At 46.6% G+C, this 23509-nt stretch overlaps 8 non-coding genes and 1 pseudogene across 8 annotated transcripts; 4 read left to right on the forward strand and 5 right to left on the reverse strand.

Annotated features, from left to right (window-relative positions):
* Window positions 1–2862: 2862 nt before the first annotated feature.
* TRNAE-CUC (transfer RNA glutamic acid (anticodon CUC)) lies at window positions 2863–2934 on the reverse strand. The gene has a single exon. It is a non-coding gene; the product is annotated as a tRNA-Glu (tRNA).
* Window positions 2935–3366: 432 nt separating this feature from the next.
* Window positions 3367–3439, forward strand: TRNAF-GAA (transfer RNA phenylalanine (anticodon GAA)). Its single transcript has one exon. It is a non-coding gene; the product is annotated as a tRNA-Phe (tRNA).
* Window positions 3440–11394: 7955 nt separating this feature from the next.
* Window positions 11395–11467, forward strand: TRNAM-CAU (transfer RNA methionine (anticodon CAU)). Its single transcript has one exon. It is a non-coding gene; the product is annotated as a tRNA-Met (tRNA).
* A 1941-nt stretch (window positions 11468–13408) lies between these two features.
* On the reverse strand, window positions 13409–20083 carry LOC100395784 (eukaryotic translation initiation factor 4E type 2-like; annotated as a pseudogene).
* Window positions 15203–15275, reverse strand: TRNAK-UUU (transfer RNA lysine (anticodon UUU)). The gene has a single exon. It is a non-coding gene; the product is annotated as a tRNA-Lys (tRNA).
* Window positions 20036–20108, reverse strand: TRNAM-CAU (transfer RNA methionine (anticodon CAU)). Its single transcript has one exon. It is a non-coding gene; the product is annotated as a tRNA-Met (tRNA).
* An 875-nt stretch (window positions 20109–20983) lies between these two features.
* On the forward strand, window positions 20984–21065 carry TRNAL-AAG (transfer RNA leucine (anticodon AAG)). Its single transcript has one exon. It is a non-coding gene; the product is annotated as a tRNA-Leu (tRNA).
* A 1727-nt stretch (window positions 21066–22792) lies between these two features.
* TRNAQ-CUG (transfer RNA glutamine (anticodon CUG)) lies at window positions 22793–22864 on the forward strand. The gene has a single exon. It is a non-coding gene; the product is annotated as a tRNA-Gln (tRNA).
* A 429-nt stretch (window positions 22865–23293) lies between these two features.
* TRNAL-CAA (transfer RNA leucine (anticodon CAA)) lies at window positions 23294–23399 on the reverse strand. The gene is made up of 2 exons: window positions 23362–23399; window positions 23294–23339 (listed from the first exon to the last, which is right to left on the reverse strand). It is a non-coding gene; the product is annotated as a tRNA-Leu (tRNA).
* Between the last annotated feature and the right edge of the window lie 110 nt (window positions 23400–23509).

The following is a 23509-nucleotide window of genomic DNA, read 5'->3' on the forward strand; positions in this document are numbered from 1 at the left end:
CGTGGACAATGAACAATAGCTCATAAGAGAAGGGGGGAAAATGGTAGCATTCGAAGAAGAGTTTCTCATCTCTAATCCATTTTTTTTTTAAGACAGTCTGGCTCTGTCGCCCAGGCTGGAGTGTAATGGGACGATCTCGCGTCACCACTGGCTCTGCCTTCCGGGTTCAAGTGATTCTCCTGCCTCAGCCTCCCTAGTAGCCGGGACTGCAGGCACGCGCCACCATGCCTGGCTAATTTTTGTATTTTTAGTAGAGACGGGGTTTCGCTATGTTGGCCAGGCTGATCTCGAACCCTGACCTTGGGAGGCTCTCAAGGTGCTGGGATTACAAGCATGAGCCACGGCGCCCAGCTTCCAATTCGCTTTACGCGGAAAAGGGGGAAAAGAAAAAGGCATTAACCAAGATAAATAAACCAACACAGTTCCTTCCGCAGCGTTCCCAACCAGACTGTTCCCTGAAAGCAGAGGCAAAAAGCTAAGGAAGGAAGAGATTCCTGCTGCACATAGAGGTGGCAACGTGTGATATCGTGAGAAGAGGGTGCAGTTCGAGAAGTGATCACCACGAGGCCTAGAGGGCTGAATTCCTGTGAAGCATTAGTTTGAAAGTCTTCCCTGCATACAAGAATTTGACCTACTTTTGAATTTGACATACTACTTTTATGTTTATATCAAAACAAAATTTCTTAGTCAAATCGATCTTATGAATGTGTCAAAGTTTATTATTTCAAGGAGAGTACTGACAAGATGACAAGAGTGTCCCATCTCAAAGCAGTTTTGGAAACTGTGACTATATGGGGCAAAGGGAGGGAAGAGAAAGTGCAGTTAGTTAGAAAAATTCCCGCTTCATTTAACTTGATCATAAAAACATCACGCCCTGGCCAGCAGTGGCTCATGCCTGTAATCCCAGCACTTTGGGAGGCCCAGGAGGGTGGATCACCTGAGGTCAGGAGTTAGATACCAGCCTGACCAATATGGTGAAACCCTGTCTCTACTAAAAATACAAAACTTAGGCCGGGCGCGGTGGCTCACGCCTATAATCCCAGCACTTTGGGAGGCCGAGGCTGGTGGATGACGAGGTCAAGAGATCGAGACCATCCTGGTCAACATGGTGAAGCCCCGTCTCTACTAAAAATACAAAAATTAGCTGGGCATGGTGGTGCGCACCTGTAGTCCCAGCTATTCAGGAGGCTGAGGCAGGAGAATTGCCTGAACCCAGAAGGCGGAGGTTCCGGTGAGCCAAGATCGGCCCATTGCACTCCAGTTTGGGTAACAATGGCAAAACTCCGTCTCAAAAAAAAAAAAAAAAAACCTTAGCCGGGCATGGTTGCACATGCCTGTAATCCCAGCTTCTCGGGAGGCTGAGGCAGGAGAATTGCTTGAACCCTGGAAAGGAAAGTCGAAGTGAGCCTAGATCATGCCACTGCACCCCAGCCTGGGCCAGACTCCATTAAAAAAAAAAAAAAAAAAAAAAAAAAAAAAGCATTACAAATAAATAAATAAATGAATAAATAAATAAAAATCACATCCTGGCCAGGAGCAGTGGCTCACGCCTGTAATCCCAGCACTTTGGGAGGCTGAGGCAGGTGGGTCACTCGAGGACAGGAGTTCAAGACCAGCCTGGCCAAAGTGATGATCCCCCCCCCCCCCCACCGTCTCAACTAAAAATACAAAAAATTAGCCAGGTGTGGTGGTGGCACATGCCTATAATTCTAGCTACTTAGGAGGCTGAGTCAGGAGAATTGCTTGAACCTGGGAAACAGAGGTTGTAGTGAGCTGAGATCAAGCCACTGCACTCCAGCCTGGGCAACAGAGAGAGACTTCTTCTCAAAAAACAAACAAACAAAATATCACACCCCCATTTGTTGGTGAAAAAAGATCAGGGTAGTTCCATGATCTTTGTTTTGAAACTTGTAGAGAAGTGCTCCAAATCATACATGCCCCAAACTCTTAGCAGATATAAGAAAGAAATAATAAGCAATACATCTGGTCTGCTCTTTAGACAGACCAAGAAACGAAGCTTCATGCCTCATACTGTCAGGCAGGAGCCAAATAGCGCAGAGGCACCAAACCTGGTCAGGAGAGTAACAAAAAGTCTGCTTTTTCTCCAGTAGCTTAGGTAATTTTATCAAATGCGCTTTCAGAGATGATGCTGAATGAGCTGTTTGCCTGTTTCTCAGTTTTGTGACAGGAGGTTTTAATTTCATGTTTATGACCTTCTCCTGTTCTCTCTTACACAGCTTGTAGCTTCATAGGGGAAGAAAGGTTGAAGCCTGGAGAGATGAAGCAGTCCCGAAACTGCTTTGGCCCGGAATATTAAATTACTGTGGAGGTATTTCTGGGGCTATCCCCCAGCGCCCAGCTAGAGCAGCTTGGAACGTACAGAAAATCCGAGGAAGGCAGAGTGGGTGTCTAAACCCCCTAGGCTCTAGCAGCTTCAGAAGCTTGAGCAAAGGGAGCTCTTCATCAAATCTCTCAAAAATGACTTCCCCATTTCTTGTCTGTCGTCTTCATAACTGTCTTTTCAAAATAATCTTAACCAACTGCTAATCGATTGTCTCCGAAACTTCCTGCTTACTGAATCACCCAGTTGAATGAGTTAAAAATTTTAAAGCACTTACTTAGTACAATGCCAGTTACTCGGTGTATACTAGATTAACTATTCATTAACAAATGCTTTCAAATAATTGAAAATCACATCGCTTGTCATTTTGACCCTGGAATACCAAAACAGGAACAGGGTTTCTATGCAGAAAACGCCTCACATGAAATTTGAAAGTTAACTTATCCTCAATTCACTGTTTACTCAGAGGTTTCGTTACTGGATCAAAGAATTTAGAAGTTACCAGAAGAAAAAAAAAATTATTCCCTGACCGGGAATCGAACCCGGGCCGCGGCGGTGAGAGCGCCGAATCCTAACCACTAGACCACCAGGGAAGCTATCAGAAGCTTCATAAAACCACTTTACGAGCTAGAACTCGATACGCATACACACAGTTGACTGTTCCTAGTTTTTCCAATGAGTCAATGAAACCTACCTCTTGCCTTGCACCAACCCATAAAATCTGGACGGCAAAGGACGTGGAAACGCCATAAAAGTAATTTGGGAGGTTCGTTACCGGATGATGGAACCTGCTCTATTTCGATGTGTGGATTCAACCGGGAATAAATTGTATGTACCATTAATTTGTAATCGTCTTCTTGCTTTTCTCTGCATAAAGTGGTGAACCATTGAAGAACAAGATAATTTTTTAATTTGTCTTTGGTTCATTCGGAGTACTCGTCATTGTGGGTTTTAAAAAAAACCTAATATTTAAATAAGATAAGTAATAAAGTCATTAGGCCTTATTTTTAAGTGACGTGGGCGGAGCCGAAATAGCTCAGTTGGGAGAGCGTTAGACTGAAGATCTAAAGGTCCCTGGTTCGATCCCGGGTTTCGGCAAAAAGGCGCTCGCTTTTTTTCAGTTCACAGCAATATACTGAACTAGCTTTTTACAATACAGAAACACTCCTGAGAACCTGAAATGCGGTTAGGTTTTTCTCAAATTTATAAAGGAAATCGTAAGAACCCTGTGGGATACAACGTTTATTTCAGTAGCTGAACCCTAGATAGAAGAGGAAGAGGCAAACGTGCTGAAAGAATTTAATACTGAGCAATACTCATCACATTTTATTTTCCACCGCTACGTTCCCTCAATAAATATTTATCGAGTAAGTGAATTGTTATGCAATTCTCAAAGGATAGAGAGAGGTACTCAAGGAACCAAAGGAAACGTTCCTGGGAGAAGGAGCCTCCTGGACTGAGTTTAATTGAAAACGTGGCTCCTTGCTAGAGGCGGGGGAGGGGCAGGGTGGCCGCTGAGCTGTGAAAGGAGACAGCCAGCATATTCCCTCAGCCACCTTTTTCCTAAACTCCCAATTTGCTAGCTTTTGGCACATTCAACCCTTGTCTTCCTACTCGGAGGAAAGATCTTTCATTTCCAAGTCTACTTATCCACTTTTGATCCCTCTCCGATTCATTCCATTTTGCTCTATGCTTGTATCCTTCACCTCTCTCCTCCTTCCTGTCTCTCTTCAAACTGCAGAATGGCTCAATCTCCCTCTTTGTACAACAAAGATGGAATACATGCCCTTGTGCATTATCCTTAGACTCTTTCCTTCCACTCAGCACCAAACCTGTTGTAAGAATAATGTTTGCCTCATTAATTGCTCAGCTGAGGTCTGCCTTCCAATCCCAGAAAACCGTCACCATCAATTTTCCAACTTTCCAAATGTCTTGGCTCTTTTCGGTCCTATGCTTAATTTTGCACAGTATACCAACCTACTGACAATCCTTCCCTTATGAAGCGGTCCTCCTGCGGATTTGGGGACTTTGAAGCGGCCTGGCTGTCTGGGGTGACACCCAAGGTTCCTTGTCACACGGACACGGAGACCAAGGACCTGGACACACCAAGAGTGCGGTGAACAGAGGACATTTAATAAGCGAAAGAAAGCAAATAGCTCTGCTGCAGAGAGGGGTCCCGGTAAAAAGGGGTGCCGAAACGCTGTGAAATACAGGGGATTTCACGGATGAGCTAGCTGGAGGGTGGCGTCTGATCTACATAGGGCACGAAACCCCCACTTAGGACCAGGTGTGCCAGCTGCATCGGGTGTGAACCTCCGGCAGCCCTTACCCAATCTGTTATTATGCAGGTGGGTTCTCTGCCTGGGCCTCTCCCTGTTGCCCCCCATTTCTTTCTTACCACGCGCAAGCTAACAAAACAGGGAAGGAGGAGCCTCAGGGCTGACACGCCTGGCCCCCGGGTAGCCCTTCTCTGTGGGTGAAGTTGCCAGCCTACCACCATGCAAGCTTCCAGCTTCCTTACCTATGTCTGCAGCTCAATCTTTCAGGCTGCTCTTTGTTGAAAAAGGAATAATTTCTAGGGCTGCTTTTTGTTAGAAGGGAAGTTCTGATGAGGACTCTTTTCTTTTCTTTTTCTTTTTTTTTTTTTTTCAGACGGAGTTTCGCTCTTGTTACCCAGGCTGGAGTGCAATGGCGCGATCTCGGCTCACCACAACCTCCGCCTCCTGGGTTCAGGCAATTCTCCTGCCTCAGCCTCCCGAGTAGCTGGGATTACAGGCGCGCGCCACCGTGCCCAGCTAACTTTCTGTATTTTTAGTAGAGACGGGGTTTCACCTTGTTGACCAGGATGGTCTCGATCTCTTGACCTGGTGATTCACCCGCCTCCGCCTCCCAAAGTGCTGGGATTACAGGCGTGAGCCACCGCGCCCCTTCTGATGAACACTCTTCTGCCCTCTCTACCTAAGCCATTTCTTTCCATCCTGTTTCGACTTCGCTCTCCATTATCTTCCCCCTACTCTCTCACTGTTCCCTTTCAGCTCCCCATCCCTCTCATTCTTTTTTAAATGAAATGTTTAATGTTTACGTAATCATAGATTCACATGCAGTTATAACAAATAATACAGAGAGATTCCAAGTCCCCTTTACCTACTTGCCGCCAGTGGTGACATCTTACACAACTATAGTGCAAAATCTCAATCAGGATATTGATACCGATATTGATAAAGTCAAGATGCAAAACATTTCCATTACACAAGGACTCCTCTTATTGCCCTTTTACAGCCACACCCACCTCCCACTGTCCCTGCCTCAACCTCTGGCAACCACTGATCTGTTTTTCACTTTTATAATGTCATTTCCAGAATGTCATAAAAAACATAATCATACATTACGTAACCTATTACATTGGCTTTTTGCACTCTCTATAATTATCTAGAGAGCCATTTATGTTGTTCAGAAACAAGAGTTTATTCTTTCTTTTTGCTCAGTAGTATTCCATCCTATGAATTTGCCAGTTTGGACATTCACCTGCTGAAGGACATTTGGGTCATTTTCAGCTTTTTGACTTTTACAAATAAGGCTACCATAAACATCTGCATACCAGTTTTAGTGTTGCTATAAATCTTCATTTATCCAAGATAAGCGTCCAGGAGTGCAACTTTTTAAGAAACTGCCACCGGGCATGGTGGTTCACACCTGTAATCCCAGCACTTTGGGAGGCCGAGGCAGGCAGATCACCTGAGGTCAGGAGTTTGAGGCCAGCCTGGCCAACATGGTAAAACCCTGTCTTTTAAAAAAAGTAAACAAGGCCAGGCGCGGTGGCTCACGCCTATAATCCCAGCACTTTGGGAGGCCGAGGCGGGTGGATCATGAGGTCAAGAGATTGAGACCATCCTGGTCAACATGGTGAAACCCCATCTCTACTAAAAATACAAAAATTAGCTGGGCATGGTGGCGCGTGCCTGTAATCCCAGCTACTCAGGCGGCTGAGGCAGGAGAATTGCTTGAACCCAGGAGGCAGAGGTTGCCGTGAGCCGAGATCGAGCCATTGCACTCCAGTCTGGGTGACAAGAGCAAAACTCTGTCTCAAAAAAAAAAAAAGTAAACAAAATAAATGTTAAAAATAAATAAGAAACTGCCAACTGTTTTCCAGGACAGCTACATCATTTCACATCCCACCTACGTGTATGCAGCCTCTTCAGCATTTGGTTGTTGCCGTTATTTTCACTTTAGTCATTCCAATAGGTGTACAGTGATATCTCAGTGTGGTTATAATTTGCATTTCCCTAGTGCTGAGGATGTTGAAAACATTTTTGTGTGCTCATTTGCCATCTGTATCTCTTCTTTGGTGCAATGTCTCTTTAGGTGTTTCATCCAATCTGAGAAGAATAGTTGTGTACAGGTGTTTATGTGAAAATTTCCTGAAAAAGCTAGAATATCAAACCTTTTGCAAATCTCTATCTTAGAATATGAGAAGCTGTCATGCCGTACAATTTGTTAAAGAAAAAATATGACTTCGTGATACTTTTTACAGCAATGTAAGACTATTCAGGACCATCAGAATAGGCATAGGACCCATCGCAAGGAGGTCTTGGAGTGAGAGAAAGAGATTGAGCTCAACTCTGAATATGGCATGGTCAAGTGGGAATTTATAGCCAAGGAGAAGTGTGTGGTGGTTAGTGGACAGTAAATTACTAAGAGAAACATCAGAGGTAAGGGGAATTCTGGCTAAAGAAACCTAACAGCATTCTTGCTGAAGACAGGTCAAGGTGGTCAGATATCAATAATCTGGGGGATAGTGGAGAATGAGGGTCCCGATCAGAAATGAAGGATAATTAGACATAGAGGATGTGGGGGTTCTTGCTAAACTACTTGGCAGTGTCTTTTGCTAAAACTAGACTTTACAAAGAAGTGCACAGATGGGCCTAGCAGAAGATTCAGAAGGCTGAGTAAAGTTTGGCCAAGCGAATAATCTTTGTCAAATTATTGTGTGTTTTGTTTTTTTTTTTAAGATGAGGTTTCACCGTGATGACCAGGCTGGTCTTGAACTCCTAACCTCAGGTGATCCACCCACCTCAGCCTCCCAAAGTGGTAGGATTGCAGGCATGAGCCCCCAAGCCCGGCCAATCTTTGTCAAACTCATGCGATTTATTTGCGAAATGCAATACAGACTACCTCCTTGTTTAGGAAAGAAAGAGAGTAGCGTGGAGAAATTTCCAAGGTAATAAGTCACTGACAAGAGCTTCTTCCGGCTCCCACTGACTGAATCATCCTTCCCTGCGAGCAAAGCGTAGCATGTGCCAGTCCCACCAGTGAACTCACGTGGTCTTCCGTATGCAAAAATAATGCAGTTGATTTTTTGAAAGAAATCCCGAAAAGGGAAGTTAAAAGAGACCGGGTCTCGTCAGATGTCCCGGGCAGAACTGCAGGCGTTGCTCGCGGGCGCGGTCCCACCGCCGCCCAGCACGGGGAGTTTGACCTGCTCCGCGTCCGGCCTGGGCCTGGTCCCCCCCTCCTTAGACAACCTGGCACCCCCGGGCTCCCCCGGGAGCCCCATGTTGGTGCCAGGCCCGGTGCGGACGCCCGCTCCACACATCGCCGCAGCCCCGAACTCCCGAGCACCCACGATCCGCCAACCTCAGCCTCCCGAGGAGCTGGGATTACAGGCGCGCGCCACCGCGCCCGGCGCTGGGTTTGGCGGCACCGCGGTACTAGAGGCTGCAGCTGCCGGCTGCCTGTGCTGGGAGGCGGGATGCGCGCAGCGGTTTCCAGGCTTCCCAGCCGGCTGCAGCTCCGCATTGCGAGAAGTGCCAAATAGAACCGAGCCGAGGAGACCGCAGAAAGCACGGGCAGAGGTGAATGAGTCTCCCTTACTATGCTGTCCTCTGAACCTTTGCAAAGGCCAATTAAACAAAGACTTGTAAATTTAACAAGGGAAAGAGTGAAGGACTGTGCTGAGTGGGTTTCACAGACTTCAGTGTGTACAGGAAATCTCCTGGATCTGGCTGGAATGCAGCGTTCTAACGCTGTAGGTCTGGGATGGGGTCTTCTGCATTCATAAGAAATGAAACCCACTCTGCAAGTCACAAGCTGCTGACGCTTTGGGACCCGATGTTTCCACACAGAAAGAAACAAAGGCAAGCCACAGTTCCAGCCTCACAAGTGACTATGGACATCTTCTTTATCCCTTTTTAGCTTTTGTCCTCATGCATACATAATTTTTCCATGTTGGAAACCAAGACATTTGCACGGTTTCATGTTGGGTGCATTTGCACCTTCTGGCAAGTGGTAAATACATGCAGAGAATTGTTCAGTCACTCCTCTGTCAGCCAGCATTTACTGAGACACTTTTTTTTTTTTGAGACGGAGTTTCGCTCTTGTTGCCCAGTTTGGAGTGCAATGGCACGATCTCAGCTCACCGCAACCTCCGCCTCCTGGGTTCAGGCAATTCTCCTGCCTCAGCCTCCCGAGTAGCTGGGACTACAGGCACGCGCCACCATGCCCAGCTAATTTTTTTGTATTTTTAGTAGAGACGGGGTTTCACCATGTTGACCAGGATGGTCTCGATCTCTTGACCTCGTGATCCACCCGCCTCGGCCTCCCAAAGTGCTGGGATTACAGGCTTGAGCCACCGCGCCCGGCCTGAGACCCTTGTTTTGTGCCATGTATAGTAGGTCTACCAGTGGAATCTGAGAGTACAAAATGCACTCCTCTCAGGAGCTTGCAGCCGTTTAAAGAGTAGAGACAAGTGGACCCGGCGGGCACTCTGGCTCACGCCTGTAATCCCAGCACTTTGGGAGGTCGAGGGAGGCAGATCACGAGATCAGAAGATTGAGACCAACCTGGCTAACACGGTGAAACACCGTCTCCATTAAAAAGGAAAAAAAAAATAGCAGGGGCGTGGTGGCACATACTACACTGTAGTCCCAGCTACTCGCGAGGCTGAGGCAGGAGAATCACTTGAACCCGGGAGGCGGAGATTGCAGTGAGCTGAGATTGCGCCACTATCCTCCAGCCTGGGCGATAGAGCGAGACTTTGTCTCAAAAAAGAAAGTGGCGGGGGGTGGGGTGGAAGTGCTGGATTTTGTGGAATGCTTTTTCTGCGTCTGTTGAGATCATTGTGTTTTTTGTTTTTAATTATGTTTATGTGGTGTATCACGTTTACTGCACACACACTCGTGTATGTTAAACCATCCCTGCATCCTGGTATGAAACCCACTTGATCGTATGGATTATTTTTTTTATATGTTGTTGGATTCGGTTAGCCAGTATTTTGTTAAGGATTTTAGCATTTGTGTTCATCGGGGATATTGGTCTGTAGTTTTCCTTTTTGGTTAGGTGATGCTGGCTTCATAGAATGAATTAGGGAGGGGTACCTCTTTCTCTATCTTGTGGAATAGTGTCAATAGGATTGGTACCAATTCTTCTTTGAATGTCTGGTAGAGTTCTGCTGTGAATCCAGCTGGTCCTGAACTTTCTTTTGTTGGTAATTTTTTTTTTTTTTTTTTTTGAGACGGAATTTTGCTCTGTCGCCTAGGCCGGAGTGCAGTGGCGCGATTTCGGCTCACTTTAGCCTCCGCCTCTCCGGTTCCAGCGATTCTCCTGCCTCAGCCTCCTGGGTAGCTGGGGTTACAGGGGCCTGCCAGCACTATCTCAATACAAATTAGCACTATGTAGACACAACAGTCTACAGAAAAAGATCGAGTGTTACGCTCACGACTACAAACGCTACCACCCCACATTTAAGCCGCCTCACTCAGAGCGCTGCACGGCCAGGGCCCCTTATCGCTAACCGAAAATTAAGGTTGTCACCATCAGCGGCCAGAGGAAAAACAGCGACAACTACAAAAGTGGGATAATCTAATAAAATCAGCGTTGCTTTCGGCTCTGAGGCGGGGTGGGAACAAGGGTGAGGGTGTCACTTTTTGTGTGTGTTTCTTCTCTCCAACAGATCGCCAAAAACCGGAAGCCCAGACTTTTCACATCCCAGGACGCTTTTCCTGGGTCTCTGGGTCTAAAACCCAGACAATCCCCTGGCGAACAAAAACAGTGGAGAAGACAAGCTTTTCAGCCCTTTCCGCTTTTTCTACCGCTCTCACGTCCTAGCAGACGGCCAAAAGTTTGGACCAAGAGCACCGAATTCTTCACAACATGAAGTTACATTTGTCCAAATCCCTTTGGACTTGCTCAAGACAGAGACGGAGGCGTGATCGGGGAAGACTGCAGTGGGTGGAAAAGCCGGTGGGACCTGGGGAGGTGTTTTCTTTTCTTTTTTTTTTTTTTTTGAGACAGAGTTTCGCTCTTGTTTCCCAGGCTGGAGTGCAATGGTGCGATCTCTGCTCACCGCAACCTCCGCCTCCTGGGTTCAGGCAAATCTCCTGCCTCAGCCTCCCGAGTAGCTGGGATTACAGGCGCGCACCACCATGCCCAGTTAATTTTTTGTATCTTTAGTAGAGACGGGGTTTCACCATGTTGACCAGGATGGTCTCGATCTCCTGACCTCGCGATCCACCCGCCTCGGCTTCCCAAAGTGCTGGGATTACAGGCTTGAGGGAGATGTTTTCTTAAAGCAGAGGCCTTACAAGAAGTTTGCTGTAAGGGAGCACAGGAGGGCGACAGTGGGCATGGCTGTCAAAGGACGTTGTTTTTTTGCTGAAGATCGTAAACGCTCAGTGCTTCCCGACGGGAGACGCCGAATCACTCTTCCCGTGGGAAAGACCCGGTGCGGAGGGAGAGAGGAAACGGGCTGGCTTCCTGCTCCATCGAGAAAAGGATGGACACCCGCCCAGGCCACGTGTCGGGTTTCTAGACAGGAGGTTTAGGAAACGTTTTACCAGAGGCGAGAAGCGGGGTCATCAGTTCAGAATGAGAGGGGCAAAAGCGGCGGGATCCGCAGAGACTTTCTTCATCTGATTCAGGTTTTGGAAACTGTTGAGCTTTCAAGAGGTTTAGTAAGAATGTTTCATTTTCGAAATTTAAAATAAAGGTAATGCAGACAAGTTTAAACAAGGTAAAAATCAGTGTTGAAAAAACCTAATGAGGGGCGTTTTCCGGGAGCCTCCTTAGCGCAGTAGGCAGCGCGTCAGTCTCATAATCTGAAGGTCCTGAGTTCGAACCTCAGAGGGGGCAGCTCGCATTTTATCCCCAACTGCCATGAATAACCGTACTCGTTCATTATACATCCACCTTGTAATTAATTCCTGGGCTACGTATCTGTTGTCAAACATATGAAGTCTCAGCTCTTCATGTCCCGACAGCACATCTGTTTTTTGTTTGTTTGTTTGTTTTTGAGACAGAGTTTCGCTCTTGTTACCCAGGCTGGAGTGCAATGGCGCGATGTCGGCTCACCGCAACCTCCGCTGTGCGGTGTTGGCGCCAAGGGCTTGAGACAGTTAGCGTGACTCGCCCCATCTTGGCTGCTGGACCTATCTGCACTCCCCCCTCTCGAGGGCTGTCGAGCTGAGACAAAGGCCGCGGGCTGAGTCACTGAGGCAAAAACAGAATGCAAAGCAAAGGTCTCCGGTTTATGAGGACATTGTGCTGTCTGCTTTCATGTCCCCATCAGTCTCTGTGCAAGCAATAAACTTGCTACAATTGAGATGCCTAAGAGGGACAAGAGACCCCTGCCCATATTTTCCCTGGAGCCAAGCCTTTGATCTACCTCCTGATGGAAAACAGGATTAACAAGCCACCTTAAGGGCGCCATTGTTTGCTTGCACTGTGTATCTTTGAAAAACACAAACTGCTTTGTAAACTACTATCACAAGCCCCCTTAAACTGCTTTGTGAGCGGTTATCACAAGCCCCTGATCACTGTTTTTATGGAGTTTCTATTTCCTTTCTGTTTACCCCTTTTTTGCTGAGATAAAGTAAATGTAACAAGAAAAAAGGTATAAAAGCTGTAACCCACAAGAATAAATTTGCTGCGTTTTGACCATAATTTACGCAGACCTCCAGACTCTGCTTTTCTATTTTCTTTCACTTCCGCGCACTCTCTCCCTCAGGTTGAATGAGACATCTATGTTGGCGGTCTCGGGGACTCCCGCAGATCGGTAGCCCCCAGGCAGACGTGCTGGACCCTAACACTCCGCCTCCTGGGTTCAGGCAATTCTCCTGCCTCAGCCTCCTGAGTAGCTGGGATTACAGGCACGCGCCACCATGCCCAGCTAATTTTTTTGTATTTTTAGTAGAGACGGGGTTTCACCTTGTTGACCAGGATGGTCTCGATCTCCTGACCTCGTGATCCACCCGCCTCGGCCTCCCACAGTGCTGGGATTACAGGCGTGAGCCACCGCGCCCGGCCTTAGCACATCTGCTTTAGTTCTTTCTGTGTAATGAGTATCATCTCTTTCCAGTGGACATGCTGCTTTGTCCGAGTTCCTCTGACTTTAGTTCCTTCTTGGGACGGTATCCTCCTACTGGTGCAACTTAATAGAAAAAATGAAGACAGATTAAAACCTCATATTCAATTTGTTATGGCAGGCCTAGGAGACTAATAACCATCCCTTCTCTCATTCGCCAACCTCCGGTCGCCTCACCTCAAGCGGCTTTATTTTCTTCATAGAATGTCTTACTATAGGCCGGGCGCGGTGGCTCAAGCCTGTAATCCCAGCAGTTTGGGAGGCCGAGGCGGGTGGATCACTAGGTCTAACAGATCGAGACCATCCTGGACAACATGGTGAAACCCCGTCTCTCCTCAAAATACAAAAAATTAGCTGGGCATGGTGGCGCGCGCCTGTAATCCCAGCTACTCGGGAGGCTGAGGCAGGAGAATTGCCTGAACCCAGGAGGCGGAGGTTGCGGTGAGCCGAGATCGCGCCATTGCACTCCAGCCTGGGCAACAAGAGCGAGACTCCGTCTCAAAAAAAAAAAAAGAATGTCTTACTATATGAAGTTTCCTTGTTCTTTTATTTATTTTATTTATTTTTTATTTTTGAACTGAAAGGTCTCACATATTTATTACTGAATCCAGGCAAGCAAAGTCTTCTTTTTCTTTTTCTTTTTTTTTTTACATGAATAATGGAAGCACTGTGGGTTGTACCAACTAATGCCTTCATAGCAGATCCAGAGAGAAAACTCTGTTCAAACTTCTCCAGATAGCGGTGACATTTTTTCAGCTCGATTTGGTAACATGATTGCGACCTTCAGACAGCATAAATATGTGTGCTACCTCACGTGTAATTCCTTACAGACCCAGCTTGGTTCTTCTCCAGTGTCTCCTTTTGGAGTTGTACCGATTTTATTACCGGAGTAAAGCACACACCACGATGGCGGTGAAGGAAGACAGGAACGCTTTTTATTTTTTAATGTCTTTACTGTCTGTTGCCCACCCATCCTCCTAGATTGCAAATTCCATTAGAGGTAGAATTTGTCATATCCACTTGTATATTTTCAGTGCCTAGCACGGTATCCGATAAACAAGTACTTCTCACATCAATCACTTAATAATTTTGCATATTAAAGGTTACGGTTTTCTGTAGATGCTTCCTGTCACTACCTCACTCCACGCAATCCACAGCGCACCTGAGGAGCATCTGCGATCATGCCCCCGCGGTCACACGTACTGCAGCTCGTCTCGCAGGCTATACCTCTCCGCCCAGTCTGTGCTGAGAAAGACAGCGCACTCCTTCGGCATCTCCTCCAACACGTCTGGACCTTAGGGTTTGTATCTCAGGACAGCTTCCTTAATAGCTCATTCTGAGGCCGACTTAAGGAGGTGTTTTGTAGGGAACATCTTAAAGTTTCTTCCGGACCTTAGGCCTCAGGTTCCAGGAACCTTGCATCTACCACAGCTAAGGAACCGCTGTTAAAGGTTCGGGAAAGGCCTAACGGCTGGGTTTAAAGAGACTGCTTTTAGCCTTGTTCGAGCCAGCACCATTCCGAGTCCGTTCCTCTCCTGTGCAGAATCAGAAACTATTTTTTATTTTATTTTTATTATGATGATGATTTTTGATACCGAGTCTCTCTCTGTCGCCCAGACTAGAGGGCACTGGTGCGGTCTCGGCTCACTGCAACCTCCGCCTCCCGGGTTCAAGTGATGCGCCTGCTTCAGCCTCCCGAGTAGCTAGGATTACAGGCATCTGCCACCACGCCCGGGTAATTTTTTTATTTTTAGTAGAGACCGAGGTTTCACCATGCTGGCCAGGCTGGTTTCGAACTCCTTGCCTCATGATTCGCTCTCCTCAGTTTTCGAAAGTGCTGGGACTACAGGCGTGAGCCACCGCACCCGACCTATTTTATTTATTTACTTATTTTTGAGACGGAGTCTCGTTCTGTAGCACAGTTCAGAGTGGAGCAGCGCGATCTCAGCTCACTGCAACCTCTGCCTCCTGGGTTGAAGGGAGTCTCTTGCCTCGGCCTCCCGAAGTGCTGGGATTACAGGCGTGAGCCACTGCACTCGGCCAGAAACTGTTTTTAAATTCACCTAGTTTTTCAGACTTGCAGCGCTGACTCACAGTAACTAAATGCCACAAGCATGCCAAGCCAGAATATATACACTTATAACTTTCTTGGTAATTGATCAGCATACTCCCTCCTGTGTAAAATAAACTCTACACTGGAAAGCAAATAACAGATTACTCTGGCACCTGTAAGCAACGTAACAGAGATAATAAAATATTAAATACTTTGTATTCTAAGGCTTTGTCAGTTTTCTTCAGAAGATCTCCGGCTATCTCACCGTAGAGGCCCCATGTATTCACGTCACTACTTTTATTTTGCATCAGAGTTATTTGTGTAATCGTGGGTTGAAATTTTGGGCCCTACAGGGTTTTGTGAATTTTTACGGTGTTAGTAACTGTCCCTTCAAAAGGAGGGCTTTCCTTTCGACTTTCTCAAACTTAGAGTCAGAAGCAGATGCCAGACACGCCCGAACAGGGACTTGAACCCTGGACCCTCAGATTAAAAGTCTGATGCTCTACCGACTGAGCTATCCGGGCTCCCTGAAAAGAATCTTTCCTGTATATTCCAGTGAGTAAAAAGGTGCACAAACTTCATACATTTCTACCTAGATTCTGTCCATGTTTCTTTTATTTATTTCCATTTCTAGTTTTGCCCCCTTTGAATATGGCTCACAGTTATTTTCACCCCCAACTCATGGAAAAAATTAACTTCCATCCTTGTGTAATGTAATCCAAACAGTTACTTGTAAAAGTAATACGTCAGCACAGACATAATTGCCTGGTTTGTCTTGTCTTTAGTCTTCAAACCTCATGCTCCCGTCTCCCCTGCGACCTTGAGACTATCTGGCACAAAGCGCACACGAAAACAGGTCTTGAGAACTTATTTTGAGCAAGGCGCTCAGCTTTGCCTTGGGCTTGCTGCCGGGGACAGGTAGTACCTCAGCCCCTCCGGGAGTTCACACTTTAAAAGGGAGAAGCAGCCATGAAAGGACAAATTATACTATAACTGTTTAAATAGCCATTTTGATCAATGCTCTCAAGAAGAAGTTCAGCTTACAAAATGTTGGGAAAAACAAGCATAATCTCACGACCTGACTTTGCAAATTAAATGAGATAATGTAAGCAAACTCTTGCTGACGGTTCAATGAAAATTAGGTTTTATCACAATCATTACTCATACTATTGTAAAACAGAAGATCATTTAAAACACTGTATTTCGCCATTTTCATTGTGCCACTTTAGACAAGTTACTTAAGCTCTCAACCACGTTTCTCCTCAAATCTGAGGACAGAAATCCTTCCTCAAAGGCCAGGTCTAGCACAATGGTTGTCATGTGGTGTGTTTCTGATCTTGCATTTATTTATTTATTTAGTTTAGCACCATTTATTAAGTGATCCCAGCTGCTGTTGTAGCTGCTGCGTGACAGCCTGTTCTTACAACATAAAATGCTCTTCCAATTCCTCTTGTCCAGGACAGAAGGATCTTCCAGGTGGCACGCCTACAGAACAAGAGACCCCGATGACGCCAGCGTCAGTGATGGTGCCATCCAGAGAGGGAGAGGCCCATGGCACATTCAGCCGCGGCCTCCAGAGGTTTTGGAAAAGGAGCCGTTGGGGTCCCAGCCTGCCTGGCATTTTGATGCCGTCGGCGTGAGTTTTGTACTCCATAATGGGGTTGGGAGGTAGGTGAAGCACTCGCCGAAGCGTGACCCGGATTCGGGCTGCGGTTGCCTGGTCGCTGGCAGTCTTATTCCACCTTGAAATAATGTCCTCCTGAAAGCGGACAGACACCACAGCCCCACAGATCTGCTCCCCAGCCATGAACTGTTCCCCCAACATGGCCAAAATGAGATTCTCCCAGCAACGGGAGGCCAAGCCCTTCCGCAGCCGAATAACCCACTTGCCGCCATTTTTATTTCCATCATCCTCCCACGTGGGTTTGATTCCTTCTTTGAAGAGATGGAAGTCACTGTGGCCTGTCAGGTCTCCGGGACGTACCATGTGGCTATAAAACCTTCAGAACTGGCTGGGCGCGGTGGCTCAAGCCTGTAATCCCAGCACTTTGGGAGGCCGAGGCAGGTGGATCACGAGGTCAAGAGATCCAGACCATCCTGGCCAACATGGTGAAACCCCGTCTCTACTAAAAATACAAAAAATCATCTGGGCATGGTGGCGTGCGCCTGTTATCCCAGCTACTCAGGAGGCTGAGGCAGGAGAATTGCCTGAACCCAGGAGGCGGAGGTTGCGGTGAGCTGAGATTGTGCCATTGCACTCCAGCCTGGGTAACAAGAGCGAAACTCCGTCTCAAAAAAATAAAAATAAAACCTCCAGAACTGCTCCACCGAAGCAAAGGTGCCAATCCTTGCTATGGTATGATATTCTGTCCATAGCTCTGTGAGCTGCTGGGACAGCTGGGGGTTCTCCTGGAGTACCAGAAACTGTAGTTGTGCTGCAGGGGAGGCTCTGCCGCTGTAGTTGTGCTGCAGGGGAGGCTCTGCCGGTCCAAGGACAACAGCCTTTCTCTTGCTACTGCTCTGATTCTCACCATCTTTTGCATTCTACATTCCGATCACGGTCCCCACCGTCATTATCTTTCAAAGAGTCGAACTTGTTCATCCTCTCGCCTGATCTTGCCTTTATTTATGCTACTATTCAAAAACAGATTTGAGGTTGTCTACACAACTATACTGTAAGATAAAGCGAAAAATGTTAATAGATTTAAATCAGGATAAATGGATCATAGAAGAAGAAAAGTGAGACAAGAAAACACACACTGTAAATCACATCCCCCCGCTACCTTGAAGAGCATGGGTCATAGACCTCTTCCAGCAGATAGAGAAGAGCTCCCAGGAAGTGATCTTTAAGCCGAAAACTAAAGGCTTAGCTGGACAAAACTGTAGCTCCAGTATTCCAGGAAGATCAAAGAGCAGAGCACTTTCAGAGACCGGAGAGGAGACCTGAGCAGCTTGTGTGCAAAGAGCTCAAGAGAGTGTCGATGAAGATGGGAGCTGAGGCGGACAGGAAGGCAGGGACAGCGCAGAGACTCACGGGCTCCGAGGTTATGGCTAGCAGTGCAGAGAGCTGACTGCACCGGAGCAGCAAGGTGAAGCCAGTGGGAATTCTAAGGAGGAAAGAAAGACATGATGATTACTTTTAAGAGTACACTGGCTTTATGTAAAGAATGAGTCAGAGTGGAGCAAGAGATATTCGAAAGCATAAATCAGGCCCATGTGCAGCAGGAGGCCACGCAGACACAGCTCGGTGACAACGTGGCAGTGGGAAGGAATGGTGCAGAGAAGCTAGGGAACAGCTAGAAGAAAGACTTGGGCCCAAACTGCCCCTGGGAACCTGGAGGGCTGGAGGTGTCAAGAGGTCTCAGCTGCTCATTTACCAAAAAAGCTCTTTACAGGGAAAGGCAGAAATAAAGCCAAACAGGCCCAGACTGGTGGCTCCTGCCTGTAATCCCAACATTTTGGAAGGCAGAGGTGGGCCAATCACTTGCGGTCAGGAGTTCCAGACCAGCCTGGCCAATAAGGTGAAACCCTGTCTCTCATAAAAATACAAAAATTAGCTGGACATGGTGGTGGGCACCTGTAATCCCAGCTACTCAGGAGTCTGAGGCAGGAACCCAGGAGGCGGAAGTTGCAGTGAGCCGAGATCGCGCCACTGTACTCCACCCTGGGCAACAAAGCAAGACCCTGTGTCAAAAAAAAAAAAAGAAAGACTAGGTATTTCAACAGAGCACATTATGGTAACCAAGAGGTAATAATTACCAGGAAGTAACTGCCACCTTATGGGGCTGGAAGAAGGAAAGGAAAGAGATTGCGACCACTGAGGAAAGGCCCCTGGAGTGTTAGGGAGGAAGCACCGTCCTGCTGCTGCAGCTGGACTAGCAGTTATTTATATAAGGGACAGTGAGGCATTCTGGGAATGCATGAAGAGAACGAATTGAGATGGGACTCCACTGCCATTGTTGGTGTGACCTGACAGGAAGAGAGGAAGAAAAACATTTAGAAAGCAGTCCCTGTGTCTCTCCTCCTGCTTTCTAGTCTGTTTCTTCTTATTGACAGAACACAAGAGAAAGCCAGTGGGCAAAGGAGTTTGGGAAATGTCATCTGCAGATGCCCAGCCCCAATATCACAAAACAGAGTGTATGAGGGTCATTTTAAAGCTGAGAGGGAGGCCAGGTGCAGTGGCTCAGGCCTGTAATCCCGACACATTGGGAGGCCGAGGCAGACAGATCACCTGTGGTCGGGAATTCAAGACCAGACTGACCAACATGAAGAAACCCCGTCTCTACTAAAACTACAAAATTAGTCGGGTGTGGTGGCACATGCCTGTAGTCCCAGCTACTTGGGAGGCTGAGGCAGGAGAATCACTTGAACCTGGGAGGCGGAGGTTGCAGTGAGCCGAGATCGTGCCATTGCTCTCCACTTGGATGACAAGAGTGAAACTCTGTCTCAAAAAGGAAAAAAAAAAGAAGCTGAGAGGGAATGGACTAATAGGAACACAGCTTTGAACTACTACTCTGTCCTGGCACATAGTAGGACTCAAGAGCAGGACATGAATTATCAGTCTTGCTCACTACTACTTGAGTCAGCGGTTCATCTTAACTGTGAATATCAACCTGTCTTCACTCTTTGTTTGCCTTTTACTTCTTCCTGCATCTGGTAGTTTGGATAACTTGGATCCAGTCAAGAGCACTGGAAGCGAGAGAAAGTTCCAATGCAATGAGAACGACGAGGGAGTGTTTTTGGTTTCTTTCTTTTTTCATATGGAATGTTATTGGTGGCAACCTGGTGGCAAGCCATTCAGGAAGAATTGTAAAAGATAATGAAGTCAGTCATCGATAATTAGATAAGCACTATCCTATACCTTCCACACCCCTAGTGCAACTCTCCACCCACTCCTCCTCCTCTCAGCACCCTAAAACGGGTAAGTTTCTTGACCCTGGCGTTTTTAAAACAAAGACAATTGCCAAACATATCTGAAAAAAAGTTGAAAATGCTATCAGCTCTATCTCCAACTGGTAGGCGGGGCGGGAGGGGAGACGAGAAGAATTTTGGAGAATTTAATTCTTAGTGAAAATCACTGTTTTGTAACTGAACATAGTTCTATTAAACAGCAATTACCCTTTCTGTTTCATCAGAGCAATTTCCTTAGTTTTTTTTTTTTCTTACCAGGTATCTTGTATGCTTTTCTACAGCAAAAGCACAGAAAAAACAAGGATTTGTCAGCTTCCTTTGTTGTCTTACTAATTTTGCAACAAGGGGAAGAAAAATGGCAAAACAGACACGTTGCCCCCTCTGAGGTTCGAACTCAGGACCTTCAGATTATGAGACTGACGCGCTGCCTACTGCGCTAAGGAGGCAACTGTCCCTCCCACTTAGCCAAGGGCTCTACCAACATGACTATGAGGACCATTAATTTGGTTTTAAATTCTCTGAATGACAGTGTTTCCAAAATAAGGCGGAACTATTATTTCATTCACGTCTAAAACACTTTGGATGACAAAACTACGCAGTACAAGGCAGGGCCAACTCCTAAACCAAACTCGTTCTCCCGCAGACCTTCCCGAAGGGACTTTGAGGGCGGCGAAGGAAACTGAGTCTGGACTTTGCAAAATTCCTTCCTGCGCGGGGACCTGGATTTCTCATCCCATTTCTGGGCCAGAAACGGCGGTCTCTGGCTGCATGATTAGGGCTTCCGTAGACGCACCACCTCTGAAACGATCGCAGTACAGAAAACCGTGAGTGCACTCTTTGCCTCCCTCATGGAGTTGCGTGGAGACACCCCGTCCCCTGAAACGGATGAAGAAGGGCGAGGTGAGGGGGGTCTTAGGACTCTTTCCTCCTTTTTCCTGCAAGCAACAGGCTCAAACCAAACGGTTGGACTTGCTTACTCCTGAAGCCTAGAGGCTTACTCCCTGGAGTCCAGGAGGATGTGGAGCCCATGGCGGCCTCTGGCGCTCTCGGTCTCTGCGACCCTTTTTCTTGTGTGGGTGACAAACGGGGCAGGAGTCCCCTCCTGCAGCGCCTGCAGCATCCTGTCCAGGATCCACCTGGGAGCTGAGAGGAAACAAGGCGTCGGGGATCAGGGGCTTCTCCGGCTGAGCTGAGACGCGAGGAACGCTGAAGAAGGGGCCCGCCGGAAGGGTTAATAGGGATGTGAGAATGGGAATAAACGGACTGGAAAGGGGCGACAGTCACTCGGGTGAAGGTGCGAGTGGCTGTTTGCTCCGTGGGTGGTAGCGTGGCCGAGCGGTCTAAGGCGCTGGATTAAGGCTCCAGTCTCTTCGGGGGCGTGGGTTCGAATCCCACCGCTGCCAGAGCAGTGTTTTCTTTCCTCCTCCTCCTCCCCGTTCTGTTAGAGATCCTTTCCAAGCCCCGTGTGGGCAGTTCTCACAGTCTACTAAATGAGGCAGATTTATCTTCTGTTTTCCCAGGGGCCACAGATAACACTCATAGGTACAGTCCCCCAAACGGTGCCCAACTGTTTCTCGATTTAAGGGCTCAGATATCTTCTCCCCTAGTTATTCCCTTCAGTGGCCTTCATGTGTTTTTATTCACTTTGCAAGATTTGTGAACCAACCACGGGCAATTCTAAGGAAAAAGGACAACCTTCTTAACTCCAGACTCAAGAGTAAATAAGCCAACCACGCTCATCTGCCCTATTTTCCATTGTCTTCTCCAAGGGATAAATGTGATAACGCTAAAATGACAAGCTAACCATCAAAACAGTCGCCAGACACTAGAGTCTTTCCACCTTTGCCTCTTAGGTGAACACAGTTGAAGACTTAGCTTTTGAGTTTCTGATATCATCTTAAAACCGTAAACATTTTTTTATTTTCTTTTGCCTTTTTTTATTGTTTCTTTATTTTAAAAAAATCAGATGGAGGCTCGTAGAATAAAAAGAACGACACCTGTGTCTTTTTTTTTTTTTTTTTTTTTTTAAGTTAGAATGGAGAGTTTGTGTATATAGGGAGGTGGGTAGATACTTAGGAGCACTTAATTTCACTTCTTCCTTCCTCACCTTCCCAAAGATGTATCCAATACATACTAATTGAGCCAATACTTTGTAAGTGGCACATTGCTTGACTGGAGATAAAACAAAAGGATGAATGCCAGCAAAATATTCAAGGCTTCCTTAGCAATTCAGACTTGGGAGACTAGAGAGACACGTGAAGCATAAATGACCAATAATTAATACTAAGATTGACTAAAGTAGTAATTTATACCTATTTCTTCCAGACAAACTACGTATATATGTGGTCTGTTATATGTTGTTCTTACAGTTACTAAATAAATAACCACGTTATCTTAATAAAGCTAAGATTTGAAAAAATAAATTACTACATCTGGCACTGTAATATCCTCATTTGGTCATCCATTCTAAAGGACACTGATTTGTGGGGCCATCTGGACACTAAGATGCCCACCTGGGAGCTGGGACCTGGAAAGGCAAAACAAGATAGGAAGAGGAGGAGAAATAATTATCCTCTCTTGAACCTGTAAAATTTAGCCTAGCAAGAGAAGGCAAAAAAGAAGTCTAAAGTCTTCCAAAAATTTAAGCTGCACTGTCCCAATGAGCATTCATGCATTCATTCATTCATTCATTCTTTCATTTATGCAACACGCATTGATTGAGCTTCTACTAAGTACCAGACCGTGGGCTGTCAAAGAGGAGTGAGACTCAGCCCTGCCCTTAAGTCATTTTGAAGGAGTGCGAGAGACAGATTTAAAAAATTCAAGCACATGGTTACAACTGAGGGGCAATGCTCTCTGCCCATGTCCTATCATACCAATTTCAATAACAATAAAAAAAATAAAAATGATACTCGGAGGCTGTTCCAGAGGCGCACGTATGCACTGTTCAATGAATAAATGAGATTGTAGAAAGTAGATAGCATATTTTTCTTTTTTCCCTTTCAAACCGTGAGACCAAAATTCAGTTTGCCTTTTCGTGGGCTGGAAACCAAAGCAAATAAACTTTAAATAAATAAGTAGAAGAAAAGAGAGACCCCAGATGGATCGAGTATCCGCCGTCCTCAAGGAGGGTTCCATGGTGTAATGGTTAGCACTCTGGACTCTGAATCCAGCGATCCGAGTTCAAATCTCGGTGGAACCTTTCATGTTCCTCCCCTTTTGCTTTCCTTCCGGTAACTTGTGCATGAACCTTGCCGCTTTCCATTTCAGTTTCTTCGCTTTGAATTTTTTATGGTTTCTGGCCGTGAGGAAAAACATGTAATCTGCGGTGCCAATAACCTGTAAGCTCAGGACCAATGTGTAACAATGGAGTTGGTATAGGCGTCTTTCTGTTCTCACCTAGGGTGGCTTCCTCCCAGGACACTTCTGGCTGAGCGCTCCTGTAGTAAATGAATACGCCCCGTAACCAACCAAAACGTGATTCACTATTAAACAGCGAACAAGACTGAAAACGAAGGAGACTTACCTCACTGAGGGTGTATCGTTTTAGTTAGGGTCGAAAAAGTAAAGGTAGAGACAATGAAAACAGAACTGGCTGAGAAAGTAAAGTTCAGGGAGAATAAAAGAGCTGTGTCAGAAGTGGGATTCGAACCCACGCCTCCATCTGGAGACCAGAATCCTCAGCACGAGGAAGCAAGACTTGAGTCTGGCGCCTTAGACCACTCGGCCATCCTGACACCTGAGGTCCTCACTCGTCACTGAGCCTCATCTTCAACTATGATGGATGTGTCACCAGCGTAAACCGTGAATGTGTTCGCAATTTAATGAAAGAAATGGAGAAGAAAAT

Source organism: Callithrix jacchus, chromosome 4, assembly GCF_049354715.1.
Source record: "Callithrix jacchus isolate 240 chromosome 4, calJac240_pri, whole genome shotgun sequence".
NCBI classification, from domain to species: domain Eukaryota; kingdom Metazoa; phylum Chordata; class Mammalia; order Primates; family Cebidae; genus Callithrix; species Callithrix jacchus.